The 25,415-nt window shown below is 41.4% G+C and overlaps 1 long non-coding RNA gene across 1 annotated transcript in view; it reads right to left on the bottom strand.

The window, feature by feature from the left end:
• The window catches only part of LOC131516867 (uncharacterized), a 206,319-nt gene that overhangs the window by 11,150 nt on the left and 169,754 nt on the right, over nucleotides 1-25,415 (bottom strand). Inside the window, exons 14-15 of the long non-coding RNA XR_009264277.1 lie at nucleotides 2,326-8,594; nucleotides 3-169 (exon numbers count right to left, since the gene is read on the bottom strand). This is a non-coding gene — a long non-coding RNA (uncharacterized LOC131516867). The remainder of the gene's footprint in view (nucleotides 1-2; nucleotides 170-2,325; nucleotides 8,595-25,415) is intronic.

The raw sequence follows: 25,415 nt of genomic DNA, 5'->3' as shown, positions 1-25,415 counted from the left end.
ACCTTGTTTGTTTCTCCTCTATTGTGGATCAGTATCCTGTGCTGCCTGGTGTCCTGTTTCTGCAACCCATTGTTTGAATTATTTTTCTAGATTTGGTTATTTAACGTGGATAGGCAAATGCAGTCTGCATTGCTCCACTGGGGACAGAAGCAGAATTCTGTCATTTTTACTGTAATGTAAAAACAATCTCTGTTATTTATTTGCCCCTCATAACAAGGCTTGGCAGGGAGGCTGAAGGACACTAAAACAGCTCCTCAGACTTAGAGGAGCTTAGGGTCTTAGGAGCTTAGAAGACCTTAGGGTCTTCGGGTGGTCCCAGAAGCCAGAGTCTGCAGTTGTCCTAACACCAAAGATCCTGACCAAAAGCAGTCACTTGGGAGTGGTTCTCATCAAAAAGTACTCACTCAGTCAACCTGCAGAACACTCAGCTAGTGCAGCTAACTCACTGGTGCTGTTTTACCTACTTACAGGAAATCAAGCAAGAGGAAATTGCTAAAAGTGGGGTTAGGATAGGCAGTGTGTTGGGGGAACAGACAGAGCAAAGCACACTGGCTTCCAGGCCAGGATGGCCACCAAGATAGCCTCCGGCACCCTCACTTCTGCTGAGAAAGGCTTTGCATGCCCGACATGAAGCCCAGCACCCACCTGCCTTTCCTGCTTCGGGAGGCACTAATTACCCTTTGCCTTCTCCCATCAGGATATAGAAACACTGGGCATTGCTTGCCAGGACCATGTTGCTATAGTACATCTTGTAGATGAGGAAAAACAGGACTGGAGGCTGTCTGCCTCTTTATCTGGTAACAAATCAAGAGCTGGTGCTGTCGTGACACACAGAGACTTATTTCTTTCATCACCACTGCATTCGTCTATTAATTACTTTTCAAATAATACACGTGAATTGTCCAAAATGCAAAGAAAGATAAAGCTTAACATTAGAGGCATCCTCAGACACACACACACACACACACACACACACACACACACACACACAAACATTGCTCAGATATTGTTCTGTAGACTTCCTGTCTTACACTGGAATATGTATGGTCTCACAAATATATAGGTGTGTATTTCTGCGTGTGTGTGTGTATTTTTTGAATTTTTTCGCTCACCTTGCTTTCTATTTAAATAATTGCACAGTACAACATTCGTTGATGGGCATAACAAAATATATTTAAATGTTCCTCAATAATGAAATATTTCAGGTGTTGAAAAATTTTGAGCATCATCAAATTGTGCTATACATTTTTAAATGTCAAATTATATCAGATAAAATTTTCTATGCATTTTTTGTTAGACTATGCCAACTTCTACCTTTTGGTTGCTAGGCTTTCAGCGTAGCACTGTGAGTTAATATTCATATATCCTGAAGAGGTCAGAGTGTGTGTGTGTGTGTGTGTGTGTGACCACGGCCAGATCACTGCTACATGAGTTATTGCACATCTATGAGTTTTAGGCAGCTGCCGTCTCCTTAGCTGGCATAAGTTGTGGAGTTATAAAAGGCTTCACTCACCAAAATATCTCCTCTTGATTGGTCTGTCAGAAATTTCCAATTTTCCTGTCACTCCATAAAGACCTTCTAAAGGTGCTCTGCATTTTAACTAGACTAAAATAGACTTTTACTTGAGAAGAGTAACATTATCAGAGATTAGTCTCTCAAATTATTCCATTAGCACCCATTATCATTGCAAAGAATGCAGGGTCCTGAGGGGATGGGACTTAAGATAGACAAGCTGTGATTGGCAGCAGAAGGACTGAGGTGTATGGCGAGGATGTTGACATGTTAGGTGCAGATATGTGGTCAAGTGACCACAGCTTTCAGCCTGCGCATCAGTAGAAGGACTTCTCAAAATATCGTCATGATTCATGTTCACAGCAGCATTGAAGGGCTATGTCCAAAGGCCATGTGCCACCTCTGTCTGCAGCAGTCTGGCCAGGAGAGGACTTGAGATCGAGAAGGTGAAGGAGTCCATTCTTATTCTTTTCTACATCCTCCCACAGTGCCTGTATCCTGGCTCTAGAAAGCAAACCGTTAAGGCTTTTCTCAACAGCCGGAGAGCCAAGCAACTCTCAAGTGGTGTTAGAACATATCAGAACAGGGGCCCCTGGGTCCCTCAGTTGGTAAAGCTTCTGAGTCTTGACTTCGACTCAGGTCATGATCTCATGGTTTGTAAGTTTGAGCCCCACATCGGGCTCTGCATTGACAGTGCAAAGCCTGCTTGGGATTTTCTCTCTCCCTCTCTCCCTCTGCCCCTTCCCCACTTGCTCTCTATCTCTCTCTCTCTAAATAAAAGATAATAATAATAAAATAAACTTAGAACATACCAGAACATACACGGGTGGATGTGACGAGCAAATGTCCATCTTCCATTCAGACCAGGAGAATAGGGTCATTTGTGTCTTACAAAACAAGTTCTGCTATTACACAAAGAATAGTTAGTAACGATAACACAATCTCAGAGCAACTTGGTCTCAGAAATGTTTATCAAATATGTTTTATGATCCTGAATACACAATGAAAAAGTCTGATGCATGAATCGTTTCTCTTCCACCTAGAGAAGAAACACTAATGAAGCAGGGGTCAAATATTGATATGCCTGCAGTCACAAAACCCTAGACCCTTTCCCAGTTCATCTCACCAGTAATTTATTCACCGCTGTCAACTGCAGAAAGAGCAAACTCCTCACCTCCGCGACCTTCCCTCTTTCCTCTCAAGTTCTTCTCGCAAAACTATTCAGTATCTCTTATTTGGCGATTCCGCTGCGGAGAGCCCACACAAAACTTCCAGACTGGTGAGCCTGCACTGACATCCGCTTAGTTTTGAGCAAAGAATACGAACAAATTATGTGGCTATTTTGGCATCTTACGGATATCGTTGCTCTATGTTAATTCCACTATTCCATTCCTTATTAGGAATCAAAAGCGGACACAAGACAGAAAGGGAAGAGAGGTGGAAATAAAACAGAAAGGTTTTTCAGCTCACCATCTTAAGAGTCACTAGCACTATGTGCGAAACATTGTGGCGCAAAAAAGTTTAAAATTCTTAGCTAGAAAACAGCTATGTTGAACTAGTTAATAGTTGTACTGTAGTGCCTGAGCACACATGCTATGGAATCCGACTGGCCAAATTAACTGGCTCCACATCTCACCAGCTGGGCGACCTTGACCAGTCACTTCACTTCTCTGCGCCTCAGCTGGCCAAGCAGTAAAACGGGATGACAATAGTACCTCCCTCACAAGGATTGTGAAAATTAAATCCTATAAGTAAAACCCATTAGAAATGGGTCAGACTCGGGGCGCCTGGGTGGCTCAGTTGGTTAAGCGTCCGACTTTGGCTCAGGACATGATCTCACAGTTTGTGAGTTTGAGCCTCATGTCGGGCTCTGTGCTGACAGCTGGGAGCTTGGAGCCTGCTTCAGATTCTGTGTCTCCTTCTCTCTCTGCCCCTCCCTAACTTGTGCTCTGTCTCTCTATGTCTCTCAAAAAATAAATAAATGTAAAAAAAAATTTAAAAAACAGAAATGGGTCAGACTCACGGAAAGAGCTTTATAAATGGTAGCTGCTGCCATTATTATATTTATTATTATTATTATTATTATTATTGAGTCAGGACCTAAAAGGTGTGAAAACAATGAGAGAAACATAAAACATCGTCTCTGTTCCCAAGGACCTTCAATCCTACGAGGAATAAAAGCCCCACTGAGGCAACAGTGAGGGAACAAAAGGCCCATCGTTTGTACTTCTCATGACCAGTTCAATAAAAGCTCCAGGAAGGGCAGGCTCAGCCTGACCCACCCCTGCAGTCACAGGATTCTTGGAAGGGCATGCCCACAATTCAGGCCTTGAAGAATGAACAGGATTCCAAAAGTTGCTCTAGGCTTGCCCTTGGACATGTGGTCCCCAGATGTGTTTTGTTTGGCTTATGCAGGACTTTTAATACATTTTAATTAGTTGCCAACATTTAAAATTAGATCATCCTCCACCCTGCTTCAGCCATTTAATTACCTGCCTGGTTCTTGTCATGAATTGTGTTTGCAACCCCTAATCTATGGACTTAACACCCATTCTTATTGTCACGAGTAACTATAAGCTTTGGTAAACATATTAGAATGATTTATTTTCTTCATATAACTCTGCGCCATGCATAATAGCAAGGGTTCATAAAAGTTCTTTTCTTTTTAAAAGTAGTTCTTTCTTCTTAGAAATGGATTTCTAACCAGGCCAGCTTGGACCAGATTTCGGGAAGAATTATAAAATGCATTATGATTTCTTCAACTGTTTTGTCTCTATTGTTCCTTTTTTATTGGGCTATTGGATTAGAGCTTAATGAGCTATCTTTTACAAAGAAAGTATAGGACCTTGCAGTGTACGGGGAGAACCTATAACTCACTTGCAAACATTGATAACACGGCAAAAACTTCCTAAGAGACCAAGTCCTGATTTGACCTTGGTTGGAGCTAAAAGGGCTGCCAGGATGCATTTGGGAAAGGAAGGAGAAACACCAAAGCTTATGCCTACATGCTATCCTGACCACCTCCCATTCACCCTGTTGGTGAAGTAGGGATCCCAGGCCCTAAAAGGTATGAGATGGTCAAATGCACAGTCCTCAATAATGGCTCTGGGTCACTTACAATACTCCCAGCCTGGGGGAGGAGGGCACTACACGGCATGCAAGGCCCACATGGGAGTTGCATGCAAGGCCCACATGGCAAGATGAACCAGCAGGGGCCATGAGACTCAGGCTCTGTAGTGGCAAGAGTGGGAGGTGACCCCTGGTCCCTACAGATGGATGGAATTGTCTTGGTAATTTGGCTGGCCTGCAGAAAAGTGAACCTATTAGGTTGAGGTCCAGGTCGGGGGCAGTGAGGCCAGATGATAGGGAACTACCCAGTGTGAGATTTCTCACTGGTTGGGGACAGACCTGAGGAAAGGAGGGAACTCCCAGCGAGGCTCTGGGGGGGGGAGAGGGGGAGGCTCAGAGACATCAAAGCAATGCATGGACTTTCAGGCTTTCCAATGTGCATGAGAACATTTAAAAATATTTATTCTGATGGTTTTAATTTTTTTTTACATTTATTTACTTTTGAGAGAGCTCACGAGTGGAAGGACAGAGAGAGGGAGACTGAGGATCTGAAGCAGGCTCCGTGTGCTGTCAGCACAGAGCCCAACGCAGGGCTCACACTCACAAACCATGAGATCATGACCTGAGTCAAAATCAAGAGTTGGCCACTTAAGTGACTGAGCCACCCAAGTGCCCCTATCTTGATATTTTAAAATCATGTACAGAACAGTATAAGTTTCTAACTAGTGGTTTTCATGCACTGATTATATTTCTTTTTTTTTTTTTTACGTGTATTTATTTTTGAGAGACAGAGACCGAGCATGAGCGGGGGAGGGGCAGAGGGCGAGGCAGACACAGAATCCAAAGCAGGCTCCAGGCTCTGAGCTGTCAGCACAGAGCCCAGTGCTGGACTTGAACTCATGAACTGCAAGATCATGACCTGAGCTGAAGTCGGACGCTTAACTGACTGAGCCACCCAGGTGCCCTGTGACTATATCTCTTTTAGTATCAAGGTGTTGGATCTCAAACACACTTTTTTGATGTACTATCATATACAGTTCTTTCCCTGTTTGCAATATTGTAATATGAATGCATCCTTTCTATAATTGTGTATCAGATCAAGTCAGACCATGCCTCATCAGGGCTTCTCTTTTATTTTTCCCACAGGCCATGCTGGGTAAGTTCAAAGATACAGGTTCCACGGCCCAAACCTCCATTTTCAATCATTGTTCATTATAATTCCTTATAACATTTCCTTCAAAATCACCTTGGTTTCACTACTTTAAAATTGCCTTTTCATGATCTACAGAAGATGATTCACACTCGCATCATGGCTACCTGAAAATCTGACATTCTCCACAGAGAAGTAACAAATGTCCTCCATGCCCGCCCAGAGGGAAAAAATATAAAGGAATACAGCATTCCCTTCACTATGAGAGATTTGGGGGTTTTTTTTCCAGTATTTTTTTTTTTTTTAAATTGGCCAAGCCTATGTCAGTTGTCTTATTAGTCTTAAATGCTATTAAAGGTATAATGCCAGTCACATCTCCCTGTCAGATCTGAGGCAATTCATTGTATCGAAAAATCCTTTTTCTATCCTATTTTACCGTAACATGCTTCAACTTGGCTATCTTTCCTTAACTGTCTGACAGATGTATGTACTTTCTTCTCTGAAGTAATGTGAGTCCAAGGATATGCCTCTGCCTCTTCACTATGAAGTATGAGGCCTACCTTCCTCCCTGTCTCTCGCTTCTAGTGACTTCCTTGATCATCGGCTTGTCAGTCCTGCTGTCTGCATGTCCAGCATCTCCAGGTATAGCAGCTTCCTATCTTCTCCAGGCTGACTCCACTCTTCTTGGTGGGGTTGTCTCTGACTACAGCACATTTTCTCAGCTCATGTTCTGCAGAGCAGGGGAGACCAGGCGCTGGAACAGACCTCACAGGGTCCAGGCAACATACACTGCCTCACAGCCAGGTCCTCAGAAAGAGAACTCAAGAGGAGACTAGGTATAAGTGGCTTTGTTCCAACCACCCTAGAGTTCACGTCCATAGACCAGAGGAACCTGTGTACTCTGAAAATTCCGGGACCATTTTCTCACATCACCACTGGATTCAACTTCCCTTCCTGGTCTACAGAGGAATGTAGAGGCAAAAGTTATGCCCACCATTCAGCTGGGGAGAAAGAAGACACCATATAGGTTGGTCTCACCAACAACAAGCTATCCAATTTTGGTAAAGGAAAGAGTAGCCATTCTTCTATTTCACAACTGGAGGTGGTCAAGTTCTCCCAGTGTGTGACATTATGCATTTGGATAACTTCTTGAAGAACACCTTGATATGCTTCAATCTGCATCTCCTGCTGTGACTCACTCTGGGAGGCTTAGTGGAAACAGTGCAGCATAGCCACTTTGTGTTCTGTATATCACCTTCCAGATTTCTCTTTTGCTTTGCCCATCAGTCTCTTCTCCTCTTGAGAAGCTGAGAGAACAACTAATCTCCACAAACTGTCTAAGGGATTACAAGTTATGTCTCCCCCACTTTTCCTAACCTGCCACGCTGCCATGAACCCTCCATGGGAGATGGCTGCTATTAAGGTCTACGCTGTGCACAAGACATCCAAGTAAGACCCAGAATAAGTACTATAGAGTCGCATACCAGTGACTTTCTTTGCCCAGTAACAAATTACTATGGTATGGACTATATTTACATACTTTATCCCAGCCTGAGATAGCTCCCTCCATGCCACATTCAACTGCCAAACATCTGTCAAGAGCGTCTTCCCATAGTAGAGGTTAAATAGCTCTTCATTCAGGTGAACTGTATATCTAAAAACGGGCTTTTGTCCGTACAATTATAACACAGCCTTACCATAAATGTTTTTCAAGCTGAAAATACTTGTATCCACCCTTCCTACATCAGTCCCCTAATGGCCAAGACAGTGGACAACAGTGATCTCCAACAAATCTGGAACAAAAACTAGGGGTCGTATATTTAAATCTCATTCAACATTAAAAAAAAATTTTTTTAATGTTTATTTATTTTTGAGAGAGATGGAGACAGAATGGAAGTAGGTTAGGGGCAGAGAGAGAGGGAAACACAGAATCCAAAGCAGGCTCCAGGCTCTAAGCTGTCAGCACAGAGCCTGACGTGGGGCTCGAACTTGTCAACTGCGAGATCATGATCTGAGCTGAAGTCAGACGCTCAACCAACTGAGCCACCCAGGTGCCTCTCATTCAACATTTTAATTATTGATGCCCTCTTTTTTTTTTCTGTTTTAACCAGGGCAGTTTACTGTAACTCACGTGATACTTTCCAAAGCACCGCACTGATAATCTGGATGTGGTTTAAAAACCAGAATTTTTCCAAAGTAAACTTCAGGAGTTCATTCATCTCCCGATCTCTATATCACCCCCTTCTCACTCGCCTTTGAAGAGAAATTTCATATCTGTAAAACCAAGAATAACGATTAGCAAACTCAGTCACTCTTGTCACATTGATATATTTATGGCCAAATAAATTTATTTTTAAACTAATTTTGACTTATTCTGATATAGTCATCACTGCTTGTCAGTAAGTGGTAATATATACGGCTTTCACACATTCATAAAGATTTCAGTGTTGTTGAATTTTAGAGCGAGAGCTTAATACTGGGAGAGAAATTTTTTTTCGATGAGGGACAAGGATTCCATATGCTAAAAATGACCTTTCATTTCACAATAGGGCTCAGGCCAGGACTCTCTAGTCACACTTTGTACATCAGGTTGGAGGAATGAGATCAGACTCAAGGCCCAAGGGCAATGGCGTCATTCCTGCAGGATTTGAAAGGCCGGGACTAAGAATCCAGATAGAAAGCTCATGAGGACACAACAGGATAAATAACAAGGGGATGGAGTGGATAAGGAAGGTGGTGATACAAGTCCCCAGGGCCCTATTGTCTATCCCTTCAAAAACCTACTATCATATTCGAGTTCACCAAAAACCCCCTACCCGTACCGGCTCCACGTTCACACTGCATCTCACCTCAGTCTGGCAGCTGAGAGGAAGAAATGAAGTACAGTAAAACCTTGGTTTGTGAGAATAATTCATTCTGGAAACATGCCTGTAATCCAAACTACTCGTATATCAAAGTGAATTGCATGAACTGTTGGCTCAGTTGTGATCATGTGACATTCAGCATCATGTAAGACTCGTATTGCAAGACATCACTCATTTATCCAGTTAAAATTTATTAGAAACGTTTGCTCATCCTCTGGAACACTCACCGAACAAGTTACTCAATCCAAGGTTTTATACATGTTGGTGGTACTGGAGCCCCTTCCAAGTGCCCCCAGAGGACCCCTAAGGCAAATGAGAAGCCACGATCCTGCACCCCACACCCCACACACCAGTGGGCGCTTCCTGCAGGACAAAGACTGCTTGCTGCCCAACTTTTGATTTCTCCCATTGTCTGCCACACTTTTCTCTCTAAAAAGTCAAAGTCATGGATTTATTCTTTCTATTCTTCATTTTCCAGTTTTATTGAGATATAATTGACATGTAATACTGAAAGCCATGTTTTTTAACTCCTCTTCCCTTTTTTTTAAAAAAAAATATTATTCCTGGGGTACCTGGGTGGCTCAGTCAACTAAGCATCTGACTCTTGATTTCTGCTCTGGTCACGATGTTATGGTTCGTGAGTTCAAGTCCTGTGTTGGGCTCTGCACTGGCAGTGCAGAGCCTGCTTGGGATTCTCTCTCTCCTTCTCTCTCTGCCCCTCCCCCATTCACATGTCTGTGCTCTCTCCCTCTCTCTCTCAAAATAAATAAATAAATGAAATTTTGAAAGAGGTAAAAAATATTTATCATTCCTCTTTCATGGAATTGCACTTTTTCCTTTTGAGGCAAAGTCACTTCTGAATCAAACTGGACAAACCACACATGACTTAAACATAGGTTTTCCGAGCAGTTTTATTCTGTTCTCTGAGAAATTTAGCACCACTCTGCCGTCCTAAGTGGCATCAGAATACACTTTCACTACAGAACTGTCAGAATATAATACAGCCTGCAATAAAACCTAATCGGTAAATAAAGTAACAAAACCATTTCCTTTTCACAGGGGCAGCACCGTCATATTTTAACACATACTTCTGATGCAAGATCCTAATATCTTACTGAATACATTTATTTGCAGTTTGTACGCCTTATTCCCAGACCAGTGCATTATTTGAGTTTAGCTATAGTTTTTGTTAACATTTTAATCAAATTCATAAATAAAAGGGAGAAATCTGGCCAGTTGGGAAGGAGCCGAAGTAGAAGAGTATGCACAGCAGATCTCGGTGATTTCTCTGGAATATACTAAAATATTGCCAAAGAATTGTGGGTTTCAGCAAGTAGACTGTTAACAATTACTCAATATTAAGGGGGTGACTTTCAAGATAGGGATTTTTCTCTCTTTGTTTTCTGCTATAAATGTGTATCTTTTTTCTTTGACTCCCAACTTTGTTGACTCAGCTTCTGAGGCCGTATCATCAACAATTTATCTTTCCTTGGGCTGCACTATATTTGTAAATCTTTCAACTCAGTCTATTTCCTGAGGTGGCTGTGTGCATCTCTTGCTTTGTTCAAGGGACACAACCGCATTCATTTTGTGCATGAAGCAAACAAACAAAACACGGGATGGGGGTCTGTTCTCTTCTAAAAGGTCACATTACATCTTGGTTCAATAAAATGGAGACAATTCTTTTTGAATAATAATTTTGCCCTGCATATTAGATTTGGAACATTCTTACAAATAATAAGAAAAGAATACAGTAATGAAAATAAATATATCTCGAACACGATAAAAAAAATGTCAATGGAAGCCTTATCTTTGTTTTCCATATATACCCTTGTAAGAAAGGCATTAAACCCACAGCGTTCTTCTTATAAGCCATCAGTGGAAATTACATGTAGCCAAGGGGTAGGTACCCACTAAGATCTAGAAGAATTCATACTGTAGTTGCTGACCCCATGCATGTTCTATGGCAAAGATGGTCTTCAAAATTTCGGGGTTGACAGCTATTGCTTAGATAATTTTTTAATCATTTTGATAGTTACAGTTTCTGTCATTAGTAGGGCAAACTGACAAATTATCAGTGACATATTTACCCTATCAGTGGTATCCCCTCGCTGCCAAGATTGTGGAAAACATACTTGATCAGCAACATGCATAAAATGTACTAGTTCACCATCTGGTTCTTTGGGCTCAAACTGGAGAGCTTTTTTTGTTTGAACTAGGTAGGGTTGAAACTGTTTCTGGTTCAGTGAAATTTCACAAAAGTAAATTTTCTATGGCATGTTAATCTAATAGTTTCCCCATGGAAGACTGTGTTGCTCTCCATCAAGAAGGAAGTGAATCCTGTGTATATGGCAGCTCTCAGACTTTCTGGGGTAGGGGTAGCCTGAGTCACGAGGAAAACCACGTACCTTCCCAAAAGTCCATTCACACAAAGCTATGACGGGCTCTAAACATGTCAACCATGCATATGAATCACATCACATTTGCAATCTTATAAGCATGTATTCTTTCCCTAGACTAAAGCCACTTGCTGGCAGTAATAATATTAATAACTTTCAGACAAGTTACATATCAAGTAAAATGATTTGCATGCACTACTGAATCGCTTAATGCCCAAGTTTTCGGTATTCTGAAAGTCTGATATGTCACACTGGAAGAATATGGAACACATTGTCCACTTAAAGTAGAAGCAAAGTATAGTGGTTATTAGCACGGACAGTCAAGCCAGAATTCCTAGTTTTGAATCTTAGTTCTGTCATTACCCATGTGTCCTTGGGCCAGTTACTTAACCCATCTTTGCCTCAGTTTTATCATCTATAAAATAATTATATTAACAAAACCTTCCTGAAAAGGTTGCTTTGAGGAGTAAATGAGAAAATATACATAAGGCACTTAGAACAATTTTCTAGCATTTAATAAGTACTATGTACACGATAGATGTTATTGTCACTATTATTACTAATGTCGTCACAAGTAAAGGAACGTTATCTATATGTCACTTTGCTATTTTGGACAGAACTTTTTCACATGAATCACATTGTTCAGATGGACCATATCCTCTCTTCTGGTGGATGCTCCTTGAGGGTACCTTTTTTTTTTTTTTCAGACAGATCGAGAGAGAGAGAGAGCATGAGCAGGGGAGGGGCAGAGGGAGAGAGAGAGAGAGAGAGAGAGAGAGAGAGAGAGAATCTTAAACAGGCTCCATGCTCAGCATGGAGCACACTGTGGGGATCATGACCTGAGCCAGAATCAAGAGTTGAACACTAAACTGCCTGAGCTACCCAGGTGCCCCCATGTCTTCCCTCCTCTTAAAATCAATATCAATGACACACATTAATTCTAGGCCCTGCCATACCCACCACAGCTTCTGGAAGAACTGCCAGTACACCCAGGTACCACAATCTTGGCTCTACCAGGTTTGTATGGAGCCAAACACAGTCCCCTCCTAGGAATGCAAACTGTGGTATAAGGAGAGAATCAGGGGATCCTTAGCATCTGAGAGATTTTATCAGGAAAGGACACAGTTACAATGGGGCCATGAGGCATCAGAGGGGGCATATACATGGAAGATATAACACAAGTAGGGAAAGCCTACGAGGAAGAGAAATCTAGAGTGGCAGGCAAAGCAGTCCATGAGAAGTGGAGAGAGAAGTAGCAGAGGGAGAAGAGGGCACAGAGAGCAATTACAAGGACTGAAGAATGTCTCTTAATGACCTTCCCATCGCAGCCTGCCCACCTTACTCTTACCAAGGCCTGACATTTTGATTTCACTTATGGTTCCTTTTTCTTTTTTTTTTTTAATTTTTTAATGTTTATTGATTTTTGAGAGAGAGACAGAGCACAAACAGGAGAGGGGTAGACAAAGAGGGAGACCCAGAATCTGAAGCAGGCTCCAGGCTCTGAGCTGTCAGAACAGAGCCAGACACAGGGTTCAAACTCACAAGCTGTGAGATCATGAACTAAGCCGAAGTTGGAAGCTTAACTGACTGAACCACCCAGGTGCACCTCCTTTTTTTTTTCCTTAAATTTACTTATTTATTTTGAGAGAGAGACTGTGCAAGCACAAACGGGGTAAGGGCAGAGAGAGGGAGAGAGAGAATCCCAAACAGGTTCCAGGTTGTCAGCACAGAGCCTGATGTGAGGCTCGAACTCACCAACCTTGAGATCATGACCTGAGCCAAAATCAAGAGTTGGACACTTAATTGACTGAGCCAACCAGGTGCCCCGATTTTACAAACAATCTCAAATGCTCATTCCTGATCTCCCCAATGGGCATCCTTGCCAGTGGGGTTATTTGAGGCAAGCTTCCAGCAAAGGAAGGTGTCATTAACTTTATTTTCTTATTTTCTGTATTTTTGATTCTCTGACCTCCAAGGCCTTGCTGTTACATGAGGGACTTCCCCTCCCTGGGGTGCAGATGCCTTGAGAGTGCACATCAAAGAGGCCGGGGACACCAAAGTGTGAATTCATGATTTCTGGTTATGAGAAGCAGAAAATGTTTTGCAGAAGGGGTGGTATTTGAGATATATTTTGGATGATAGGGAGAATGTGGACATGTGGATGTATGCTGCATGATGGGACAGGGAGAAAGTCCAGCACAGGGAGTAGCCTGAGCACAGGTAGAGACAAAGAGAATGACAACAGTTTGGAAGCCTGATTACATGAAGAGAGCAGAGGAGGCAAAGCCTGGGTGAAAGGTTGGAGCTGAGTTCACATTCATGTTTCCCTGAAAGATTAGCCCTTTGTGATGGCTGTAACAGTTAGAGTAGGTGCTATTAACTGAATTGTATTCCTTCAAAATCCTTATATTGAAGCCCTAATCCCTAATGTGATGGTATCTGGAGATAGGGCTCTTAGGAGGAAATACAAGATGAGCCTAGAACATCTTTTTGAGGGGCGCCTGGGTGTCTCAGTTGGTTAAGTGTCTGACTCTTGATTTCAGCTCAGGTTATGATCTCACAGTTCATGAGTTGGAGCCTCATGTTGGGCTCTGAAATGACAGCATGGAAACTGCTTGGTATTCTCTCTCTCCCTCTCTCTCTCTCTCTCTCTGTCCCTTGCCTGTTAACTCTCTCTCTTTCTCTCTTAAAATAAATAAACTTAAAACAATTTTTTTAAAAAGATGAGGCCTCGTAATAGGATTTAATACCCTAACAAAAAAAAAGACACCAAAGAATTTGCTAGCGCTCTCTCTCTCTCTCTCTCTCTCTCTCTCTCTCTCTTTCTCTCTCTCTCTCATTCTCTCCCCACCTCGTGTGAGCACACAGTGAGAAGGTGGCCATCTACAATCCAGGAAGAGAGCCCTCACCAGGGACCCAAATCAGCTGGCACTGTGATCTTGGACTTCCCAGTCTCCAGAACTATGAAAAGTCAACTCCTGTTGGTCAAGCCACCTGGTCTATGGCATTTTGTTATGGCTGCCTGAACTGACTTGTGCAGTGGGCAAGGGCTCAAACAAAATGCCAACTCCCAAAATGAACCTCTGCAAAACTTAGTGTTGTCATCACCTTGTGTACTTTCTAACTTGATGGAAGCTGGTGGCTGGCAGGAGAAGAGGTACACATAGATAAGACAATGATAATAGCACCGCTTTGGAGGCTGCTTGCCTTTATGGCCTAAACACCATCTCCAGGAGTAAATGTTTCCATCACAGTGTGACAAATGTAATAGGTTTTGGAGGTCGCATTTTCAAAAATTAATAATACACATGCTGAGTGAAAACATTATGTTCAGAGGCATTTTTTTAGGAGTTTCAAATAGAATATCTTAAAGAAATCATCCTAAAATGAGGTCATAAAGTTTCCCAATGTATGATTCTAGCAAGAGTGCATGCGGAGTAGATTTATCAACTGCAGGGTATGAAAAGGTAACAAAAAACTGGGGTGTCATCAGTGTGTCTGTTCTATTAATTATTTTAAAATTACATTAATCACAGGCTTTAGCCATAGTACAACAGGGAATCAGTTAGTAGGTGTCTATGAAAGATTGAGAGGGAAAATGCACACAGACCACATAAATAATAAACCAGAAAGAAAAAGCTAGCTTCTATCCCACCCAATCTCCTTCAGAAACCCTGGGGAAACAAAATCTACTTTTATATGCTCAATTCAAGGGAAAATTTAACAACCACATGGTATCAATTAAAGATAGACCCTTTCCTGAATTCATGGACCTAATGGAAAATTACTTGATTATTATAATTTGGATTATTATAATTGCTAATGAGAGCCACTTGACTTTGATTTGGCTTCCAGGATAATCTTCAAAAAGCCTTTGCTTGATTTCTTCATTCTGAAAGGAGCAAAGTGGGAAAACCAAATCATTTACTCCTTAGATAAGTGATGCTTTTACTTCTGCCCATGTATATATAAACAGTAAAGAACTAAGAGCATTAGATACACATTGAACATGGATTTTGAGACAGTCATACAGCCAAGTACATGCAAACGAAGGCATTTTGTTTAATCCCTAAGAAGCTTAACACGCAGGACACACGTGGGCAAGAATATATAGTGGGACAAAGAAGGGGGTAAGCAGTCTGAGATTCCATGATCATCAAAGTCAGAATTCTTTATTCTTCAATTCAACTGAGATCATCTCCCTTGACTAGAATAAGGTATTGTCCACTAAGCAACAAATATAGACAGCTTCAGCAGCTTGAGTTATGCAAGCAATGTTGCTATGGAAAAGTTTTAAATTTACTATAACCTGAAATTTGTTATCTATGTTAAGTTAGTACTTAGACACACCTCAGGTGATGAACTTGTGAAGCTTCCCAAATCTCCCCAGTGGATGTCAGGGGGACTAAAGTAACAGTATTTACTGAGCATCTAGTATAGACCATTCATTATGTAAGGTGTTGGAGAAACCAAAAAGGAACATGACCTCAGCAGGTTCACAGGAGCATCTCGTATGGACCATTCATTATGTAAGGTGTTGGAGAAACCAAAAAGGAACATGACCTCAGAAGGTTCACAGGACACAGTGTACAAACAGAAATGGTGAGCCAGTAATACCTTGCCTTAAATGTTAACTGCCAAACAAGGGTGGTTTAGAAAATTGGTACATAGCAATTCCTGGTTGTAGGTCACCAGGTCATACAATTAGGTAAAGAAATTTAACTTAATCTTGGAACAGGACCAGAGGATCCAAAGAGACAACCAGAAATTCCTGTCTATGAGCTGTACTGTGTCCAAACCTGGACATGAGAAAGGTATACATCCTTGAAGAGGTAAATGTTACCTCAACAGTAGCAAGAAAAAGTCTGGGGTGTGTGAGGTATTCATTCCCCTCACAGAGGATGCTTTTAATTTACTAGAATGAGCAGTTGTTTGATTGGTCAATTGGTTGTTTTTAACCTCTAGCAAGATCAGGAAAGAGATTAGGGCACAAATACACAGAGCCAAACATGAATGTGCCATGTTTCACACATAAAGACAAAGCAATAAGTAGACAAGATACTTGGAGTTTGGGGCGCCTGGGTGGCGCAGTCGGTTAAGCGTCCGACTTCAGCCAGGTCACGATCTCACGGTCCGTGAGTTCGAGCCCCGCGTCGGGCTCTGGGCTGATGGCTCGGAGCCTGGAGCCTGTTTCCGATTCTGTGTCTCCCTCTCTCTCTGCCCCTCCCCCGTTCGTGCTCTGTCTCTCTCTGTCCCAAAAATAAAATTAAAAAAAAAAAAAAAAAAAAAAAAGATACTTGGAGTTTTTCTAGTGGTGCTCAGTGTTTCTAATGCGTAGAGTTCTATTCCTGCCCATGTTCTCCTGTGACCAGGTGAACATTTGAGAAGTAATCACCGGATAAGAGCACAGGGGTTGAAGTGAGATAGCTCTGATCTCATTTTCTAGCTGTGTCATTTACTAGGTATGACACCTTGGCCAAACCACTTGTCCTCCATGAGTCCAGATCTCTTGACTAGAAAAATGTGACTATAAAACACTCAGCTCAAAGGAGAATTATAGGGATTCATTCAGAGAATGCATATGAAGCTCGTGATATTTAGTAGGTATTCAAAAAAAGAAAAAAAGTCCACTATTCTTGCAACTAAGCTTGAAAGGTGGCTCCAGCCATGGAAAACAAATTGCCAAATGACCAAAGACCCTCCCTGCTGCCTCCAGGACTGAGTGATGCCCTCATTGCCACCAGCTGAGCTAACTGGCCACAAAGCAAGGAAAAGATGAACCATCCAAAACAAAATGCTAGAAGCTAAAGAACCATCAAAAAAGATAGACCACAGGGGTAATTGGCTAGAAGAGGTCAGATCCTTTAAGGAGAAAACAGAGCCCCACTCTAAGGCCATGTGGAGACTGAGCTGTAAATTACTTGGCAGAAAATACCCATTCTAAGCAAGGGCCTACATGCTAGGCTCTTTCTCCACATTTCAATCCGTTACCCACCCATAGCCTCACTCCCATATTACAGCGTGTCAGCACGTCCAATGTCCTTCTTCCTCATTATGGAGGACACACTGAACAGGCCACATGGAGAGACTTACACAGCCATGGCTGTCAGGAGAAATTCTAGCACAGGGATTTACTTCAGTATGGAATTCAAAACCAGAACCAGAAATCCTTCATTATCATTTAATATGAATCTATTTCATTAACTAATTTAAAATCATGCATAATTCATCACAGGCATTGTTCATTTATAGTTTAGCATGTATTTCCCTAGATGTCGCCTCCATAATAGCTTTTCCTCATTATTTTTCTTGCATTAATGATTGAGATGATATACAACATTACTTTATCAATGGAAATGGGATGGCTTTTTATTCTTTGTCAAATTGGGTCACTGATTTCCCTATGTAACATAATATTTCCCATCTTGTGTTTTCAAAACCTTTCCCTAGCCATTCTCATTGTATCCTTTTATAACGATGCTTTTATCAATCTGATTGTATTATTTTGTCTACTTTATTTTATTAAATGTTTATTTTGAGACAGTGAGTGCATGTGTGAGCACATGTGAGAACAGGAGGGGCAGAGAGAGAGAGAATCCCAAGCAGGCTCAATACTCAGCATGGAGCCCAACACAGGGCTCAAACCCACAACTGTAAGATCATGACCTGAGCCAAAATCAACAAGAGTCAGACACAACCAACTGAGCCACCCAGGCATACCTATTTTCTTTTATTTTAAAAGCAAACAATCTGTGACACAAAATCTGTGATACTTTCTCAAGTAAAATTGGGTAACAGACTTAAATCTAGAATTAAAATCTCCTTGTTTCAAAGTCCTCTGATTTTCTAAGCAAAAATCCAACATCTGGTTTTTTTTCCTCCCTTGACAAATTACCTATATGAAGACATTTATCTATAGGGTAACAAATTGGTGTTAAGTCCTCCCTATTAGCATATAATAATAATAATAACAACAACAACAACAATAATGTTTAAGTATGGTCCTAAAATGTCAATTTTATTATTATTCAGGTATAGGACAGCCAACAGGCAAGGAGATGATTTCTATTGAAAAGATGGGCACTGAGGGGGGCACCTGTTGGGATGAGCACTGGGTGTTGTATGGAAACCAATTTGACAATATATTTCATATTTAAAAAAAAAAGAAAGAAAAGAAAAGATGGTTTGTTGCTCACAGTTCCCAAGAGGAGCAGCCACACCACTCTGATAGATGTCACAAGGGGAAGCACCAGGGTCAGCTGGGAAGCAGAGGGAATAATGGGCAAGAGCCTTTCTTGCGGTTTTCATAGGAAGGAATGGGTGAGCCAGGGAAATCAGGGTTAGGGCTGACCGGTTTGAATAATTTCAGTGAGCTCTGGGGCTTAAAGGTTGTCCTCAATTGTCTGATCCCCATCCCTCGGATAATTAAGGTAGAGGAATAGTAGTCCTGAGTGTAAGAACCCAACAGAGGAGAGGTGAGGGCTTGGGTTCTGAATTAGTTAGTTGCCATGTAGAAAAGGCACCCTCTCAGGTGAGTCATGTATTATCTTTAGGAATTGGCTAGTCCTGGGAGGAGTAATCTCTCCAGGATCCATAAGGCTCCAGATGTCAAAGCACCAGAAACACAGGATTCATACAAATACCTGGTTATTCATAGGTGCCACACACAATACTAAGATCTCAGCATGCACTTTTACATGCAATCCCTAAAAACCCTGTAAACTAAATACTGACATCACCATCTCTGTTTTATAGATGGGGACCTGAGATTTAGAGACCATAGGTATGGAACACACAGCTAATAAGTGTGGGGATAGGAACTTCACCCCCTGCAGCCCAGCTACAGGGTTCATGTGTTTTTTTTTAATTTTATTTATTTATTTTGAGGGAGAGAGAGCACATGCATGAGTGGGAGATGGGAGAACAGAGAGAGAGCGAGAGAGAGAGAGAGAGAGAGAGAGAATCTCAAGTAGGCTCCTCATTGTCAGCGCAGAGCCTGATGTCGGCTCAATCTCACAAATTGTGAGATCATGACCTGAGCCAAAACCTAGAGTCAGATGCTTATCCAACAGAGCCACCCAGGCACCCCCGGGGCTCATGCTTTTAGTCACTGCACTGCAGAGTGTCTTTAGAGAATTCAAGAAATGTCATTGATGACTTTAACTTTTCCATAATGTTTCCATTAGCCCCCAATCATATCCAGGTTATGGTGTTCCTAAGCTGATGAATTAGTTCAATTTGTGTTCAGGTAACATGGTTTAGAATCTGCTGGGTGAATGGACGCAGAGATGGAAGTAAGGAATAGAGGACTAAGAAATGTGAGACAAGGATCTTGACTTAGGAACTTTTACAGTCAAACTCCAAAGTAAGTCTTCTGACATATATTTTTTCTTTTATCATAACTTCTCTGTCTCTTTTCAGATGTATCTTGAATTTTTTCTCCAAATCTAACTGAAAAAGCACTGTCATTGCACGGCCAAGAGAAAGAACATAACCTCTGAATTTCTGAGATGAGGTTCTAGCTCACAAGGGCATTGGAAAAACAAGTGAGCTTAAAATATTATGATACAGAGTCCAGGGGAGAAAAAAGTGGGTATGTGAATCCTGAGGTTTATAAAGTAATCTGAACAAAGCCAACTAGAAGATTCACCTGAAAGTCCCCCTAGCTGAGTTCAGGGATCTGCCAGGAGGCAAAAATTTCTGAAGATGTCTGTCACCAACGCTGGCTACCAAAGATTTGGATTCCTTGGCTCCCATGCTCATTAACTGTGCCAACTCCATTATGAAAGAGCATTAATATTAGCAGTAATAGCATCCACCTCTGCATCCATCACCCACCCATCACACACACACACACACACACACACACACACACTGCCATAATGCCATGGAGACACATCAGGGACACCTTCTGGAGATAAGTACTCTGCTTGCAGGATCTTATTGAATGTACTGAACTCAGGAAGAAAGAGGTCCCAGCTCTAAGGAGGAAATCTCTTTTTTCCAGTTTAGTTTTTGACTGTCTCTCAACTCACAGGTATTCAATACTGTACTAACTGGCATTTCAAAGACAATAAGAGGGCTATTATGAATAGGTGGACCATATAATGTATTATATCAGCTGACACACTTTGGGGGGGGTACAAGGGGTCACTATTAATAGTCACATAAGGACAAGAGGCAATATTGGGTTCTATTCCAGACAAACAAAATGTCTGAGCACCTTAGCTGTGGGAAAGACAAGACCCAGCTACCTTGACATTCATGCTGGCTTTAGAGATGTTTGTCCTCACATGTCATCTGTGAGCCCTCAGCGGACACCAGGAGAGTCAGCCTTTGAAAGCCACTTTGTGATCACATCTCTCTATAAAGTTTCTCCCAAATGTATAAGCAAAGTGAATATCAAGGTTTACACAGCTTTCTGTGGGAAATTATGACACTGTTAAACAATGAAAGGCTTCATATTCTAAATTTACACCAATCCCCAAAGGAATCAATGAACCATTCTAAGATAACCAATAACTCAATATATCACTGAGATTATACAATGTTATAGAGCCAAGAAATGGTACTATCTATAAGAACAAATTAGGAGAAAATGGCCCACCCCAATACCACTTGGGTGTTCAGCTCAACTGATTTAAGGAAAATTTAGGAGTTGCTATTAAAACCACTGGCCATAGAAGGACTTAACATCTGAGATGAGGAAAAGAACCAAGTATCAATACCTCTAAGCCAAAGTAGAGGGACATTCCTGATTTAATTAGATGTGTACTATTGCATGACCAAATGTCAATAATCTTACTCCCACAAAGCAGAAAATCTAGTATAGGGAGCTATACAAGGCACATAGACATGCATAATAAAAACTGGGTGAGTACCTTCAATGACACAAGAAAAAACAGCTTAGAGGTCTCAAAGGAAGAAAATGTCAGGGCTGGCGTAGGATTACAATATCGAAAGAGCAAGAAATATTACCTGGAGGAGGCAGAATTGCAAACCATGATTTAAAGATGGAAATGATTTTGACAATCAAAGGGAGATGAGAGGCGTCCTGGGCACAGGTTGTGATGTAAGCAAAGGAACAAAGCAAAAGACTCCTCACTCCTAGAAATGTAGGTCAGGGACTAGAATGTGAGAGAATCTTCAAGTTAAGTAGCTTCTACTACAAGGCTTTCTTTACAGCAATTGCAGAGGAATGATTCAGTTATAATCTCTAAAAACTTGCCATGATTATTGTGATTATTCATGAGAATTAGCATACCTTTGGGAAATAGAATATTGATGGAAGTATTTGTATGCTCCGATCCAAAGGTAAAATCCCCCAAGTCAGCCCAGCTGTGAGTAACCTAGATAAAAAATGAAATTGCAAATTTTTTGTAATCTAAAAGCAAAAATGGCAAAATAGAAGTTGCAAACTAGCTAAGACTCTCTTCGGTTTTTTGCACATTAAAGCCTTGCATGAAGTGTAGCTATTTCTGAATATCACAAAAACTTTAAAGATGTTTTAAAATGCTTTTGAATTTCATGAAATTGAAGTATGGTCTTTCTCCAGAACAACATGGTAGAAGAATTAGGGCAGTAACTCATGATTCCTACAGAATACATCTGACCAACTCTTCACTAGTAACAGTAGCTAACACTTAAATAGTGCTTGTTATGTGCCCAGTACTGTTTTAAACACTTCACATATATTTATGGAAACAACCCTCTGCTCAAATGAAATTGTAGGCCTAGTCAAAAGCAGTAAGACAAAACACGTAATTAGCCATGAGAATCTGCTGCACCCTGGGGGAACAGATTTCCCACAGAAGTAGACAATGTGAGTCCCATGTCAGGAAATGTTTGCATAGCTCCTACATTGAGAACTATAGGGATATTAAAAAATTATGGCAGACGTGTTTATTTACCTTACAAAGTTTCCAGAAAAAATTATGGTTGCCAACATTCTAAGGTTATGAAATGGGTGCCTGGGTGGCTTGGTCGGCTGGATGTCTGGCTCGTGGTTTCAGCTCAGGTCATGATCTCGTGGTCATGGGTTCGAGCCCTGTGTCTGGCTCTATGCTGACAGTGCAGAGCCTGCTTAGGATTCTCTCTGCCCCTACCACGCTTGCTCCCTTTCTCAAAATAAACACATAAACTTAAAAATCTTTAAGGTTATGAAATGTGATATTAAAATTTGTATGTCTGGCTTCTGATAGAAAATCTGAAGATCTACCAACTGTGGATCCCCTCACCTTACATGTCGGTAATATACAGGGCAGAATCCTGAGTGAACCCTTTAGACAGTCTACGTACTCTGCTCTTTAGCTCACCACTGCCTCTGCCCTGCCCCCATCATGGCCTATAGGCATCAGGTTTGAAAATGTTGGCCTCGGGAATAAATTTCAAATGCTGAATGAATATAACTTGCCTAAATGTATGGCTGGGATATGGTTACTAGATCCAAGGGAGGTATACTTTGAATGTTTTGACTTGGCTAGGAAAGAGTGGAGGTTCAGATAATGTGTCCAGCCTGTTAAGATTTGAACATATCACCTTCGTTTTCCAATTATTTTTCTTTTATTTCTTGTTATAGAATCTTTACATAACAGAATTAGAGGTGGTCTGGTACTATATCTTCCCTTTGTAGACACGAATACTCGAGCCCACTGGCGGTGGAATTAATCCTAGGACTGGCTGTTGACACCACCAAATTCATGACAGATATTTGTCCCCTGGGGAGTGTTCTTTTGGTCCATTCTTAAGTATTTTATTTTATTTTATTTTATTTTATTTTATTTTATTTTATTTTATTTTATTTTATTAATGTTTATTTGTGTGCATGTGAGAGAGAGTCAAAGCATGAGCAGGGGAAGGGCAGAGAGAGAGGAAGACACAGAATCCGAAGCTGGCTTCAGGCTCCGAGCTGTCGGCACAGAGCGCGACAGAGGGCTCAAACTCATGAACTGTGAGATCATGACCTGAGCTAAAGTTGGTTGCTTAACCAACTGAGTCACCCAGGCACCTCTTTCCTTATGTATTTTAATTTATTTTTATTGGAGTTTCTACATATTGTGGGTGTGTACACACTCATGTGTGTTTAAGAGTGAAGAGAATAGATGTGACTTAACCTTAAATTAAATGAAAAAGAACTAGGGAGACAAATAAATGGTCCTGATCATTAAATGTACATTATGGAAATTAGCCAGGTTTTGTTTGGAAGGAAGGCAGAGTCCATCATTCAAGAATGACATCTAGTCGATTTTTTTTCCACTGAAGGTAATAACAGCAGGGACTGGGCATGGCCTCGAACTCAGAGAACATTGAGACGATCCATTAAAATTTACAATCCTATTCCTAGAGCAAAGAGAAGCCTCTAGAGGTCTTTCTTGGCTTGGCCTCCAATCCTAATTATAACTCACAAAGGGATTTCTTAATCCAAGAATAGCTTCTTTAACATTAGAGTAAAGAATAAAATGGTAAAAACTAATCGTCCATATGAGGGCCACAGAAGGTCATATTCAGAGCTAAAAAGGGAAAGTTTTCCTACACTAGGACTTTCCTGGCATTGCACTGGCCATATGATCAGCTGTATTTGCTTACTTGGGCTACCATAGCAAAATACCACAGACTGGGTAGCTTAAACAACAGAAATTTATTTTCTTATACTGCTGGAAGCTGGAAGTCTGAGATTCAGGTGTTGAAAGGTTTGGTGTCTCCTGAGGCCACTCTCCTTGGCTTGCAAGATGGCCAGCTTCTTGTTACCCCACATACCTCCCTGGGTCTCTACCTCTTCCTTTTTTTTTTTAATTTTTAGTGTTTATTTATTTTTGAGAGAGAGACAGAACATAAAGGGGGAGGGGCAGACAGAGAGGGGGACACAGAATCTGAAGCAGGCTCCAGGCTCTGTCAGCACAGAGCCGGACGCAGGGCTTGAAACCACAAACCACGGGATCATGACCTGAGCTGAAGTTGGACACTTTAACTGACTGAGCCACCCAGGTGCCCCTCTACCCCTTCTGATAAGCACACCCAATTTATTGCATTAGTGCCCACCAGATGACCTCATTTACTCTTAATTAACACTTTAAAGTCCCTACATCCAAATACAGTTACATTCTGATGTACTTGGATTAGTACTTCAACTTATCAATTTTGGGGGAATGCAATTCAGCCTATAACATCAGCACAAAGTCAAGAGAGGTGAAAAAAAGTTTCAGAGGGACCAGAATAGAGATCTTGATTTAGCCACAGAAAGTTAATACTCAAGATCCCCCCCCACCCCACCCCAGGTCCACAGAATTCTTATTCCATGTCTATGTGGGTCAAACTATTCTAGGATTCCACCTAAAGAGTGCAACTGTCCTCCAACCACATCTTAGCATGTCTATACGCCTACTGCATATCTCACTGGAAATGACTTAGGAGGGCCAGGCCAGGAGGCACTCAGAGCCAGCACTTGGAGAACTCAGAGTAAGTGCTTCTCTAAATGTTGCACCCTGGGCATCTCCCTTGGTGCACCCTAGTTTTGGCCTGAGGACATCCAGTTAGAGACAGCAGCCCTGGAAGGAGCTGAGACTGAGAAATCACATAGCTTCTGATTCAAATTGCAGGTCAGCTTTATGTTCAGGTTAGGAGGAAGGAAAGTGGGGGACCACCAGAGTAATTTCCCAACTTCCTTGCTCCTCGTGTTAAGGTATAGATAGCAGTCAGAAGAGAAAGTAAAAAAAAAAAAAAAAAAAAAAGGTCAAAGAGGGCATATGGACATGAAGTTATTTGGAACATATATTTTATCTAAAATATGTAGAGAATATATTAAAATCTATCAGCCATTTTAAAGGTAATAAAGGAACATTTATGGCTAAAGAGATACTCACAGCAAGCACATACGTGGACTCAATAGAACCACTGGGCCGTCACTCTCCCCTAAACGCAGGAGAGGACAGAAGACACGTGATAGTGAGGTACATATGAGATCACTTACAGCTGGTAATTCTAAGGTTGTTCTGTACTTTCCACTGGGAGATCTAAGATTCAAACTTGCTAGATCTGGAAGCTGATCTTCTAGGATGTTACTGTACACACACTGAGTATTCCTGTGTTTGGGATTTTTTTTTTTAATCAAGGTGGCATGATTCATACCTGTTTCAGGTACTTCAAGTTCACCCAAGGGTCAAGCCCCACTGAAAGACAATGGTTGTAATTACTTTTTTGTTTGCTTCCTCCAAGCCTCTGCCAGATGGAGGCTTAAAGCACAGAACAGCACAGACCATGAAACATCTTTAGCTTTACTAGGCCACTAACCACAGTTCTCTTCTCCAGGCCCCTGGTTTGATTAGGAAGTATTAAATTCAATTCTTCTGCAGCACTCTTTAGTTTAATTATGGTATAAAGGTTGACATAATTAGATGACAGCCCGAAGAAGAAAAAAGGCTAAA

The sequence above is a fragment of the Neofelis nebulosa genome, chromosome 1, assembly GCF_028018385.1.
Source record: "Neofelis nebulosa isolate mNeoNeb1 chromosome 1, mNeoNeb1.pri, whole genome shotgun sequence".
Taxonomy (NCBI): Eukaryota; Metazoa; Chordata; class Mammalia; order Carnivora; family Felidae; genus Neofelis; species Neofelis nebulosa.
The sequence above is the reverse complement of the archived record's forward strand: the minus strand, read 5'-3'. Positions and strand labels throughout refer to the sequence as shown.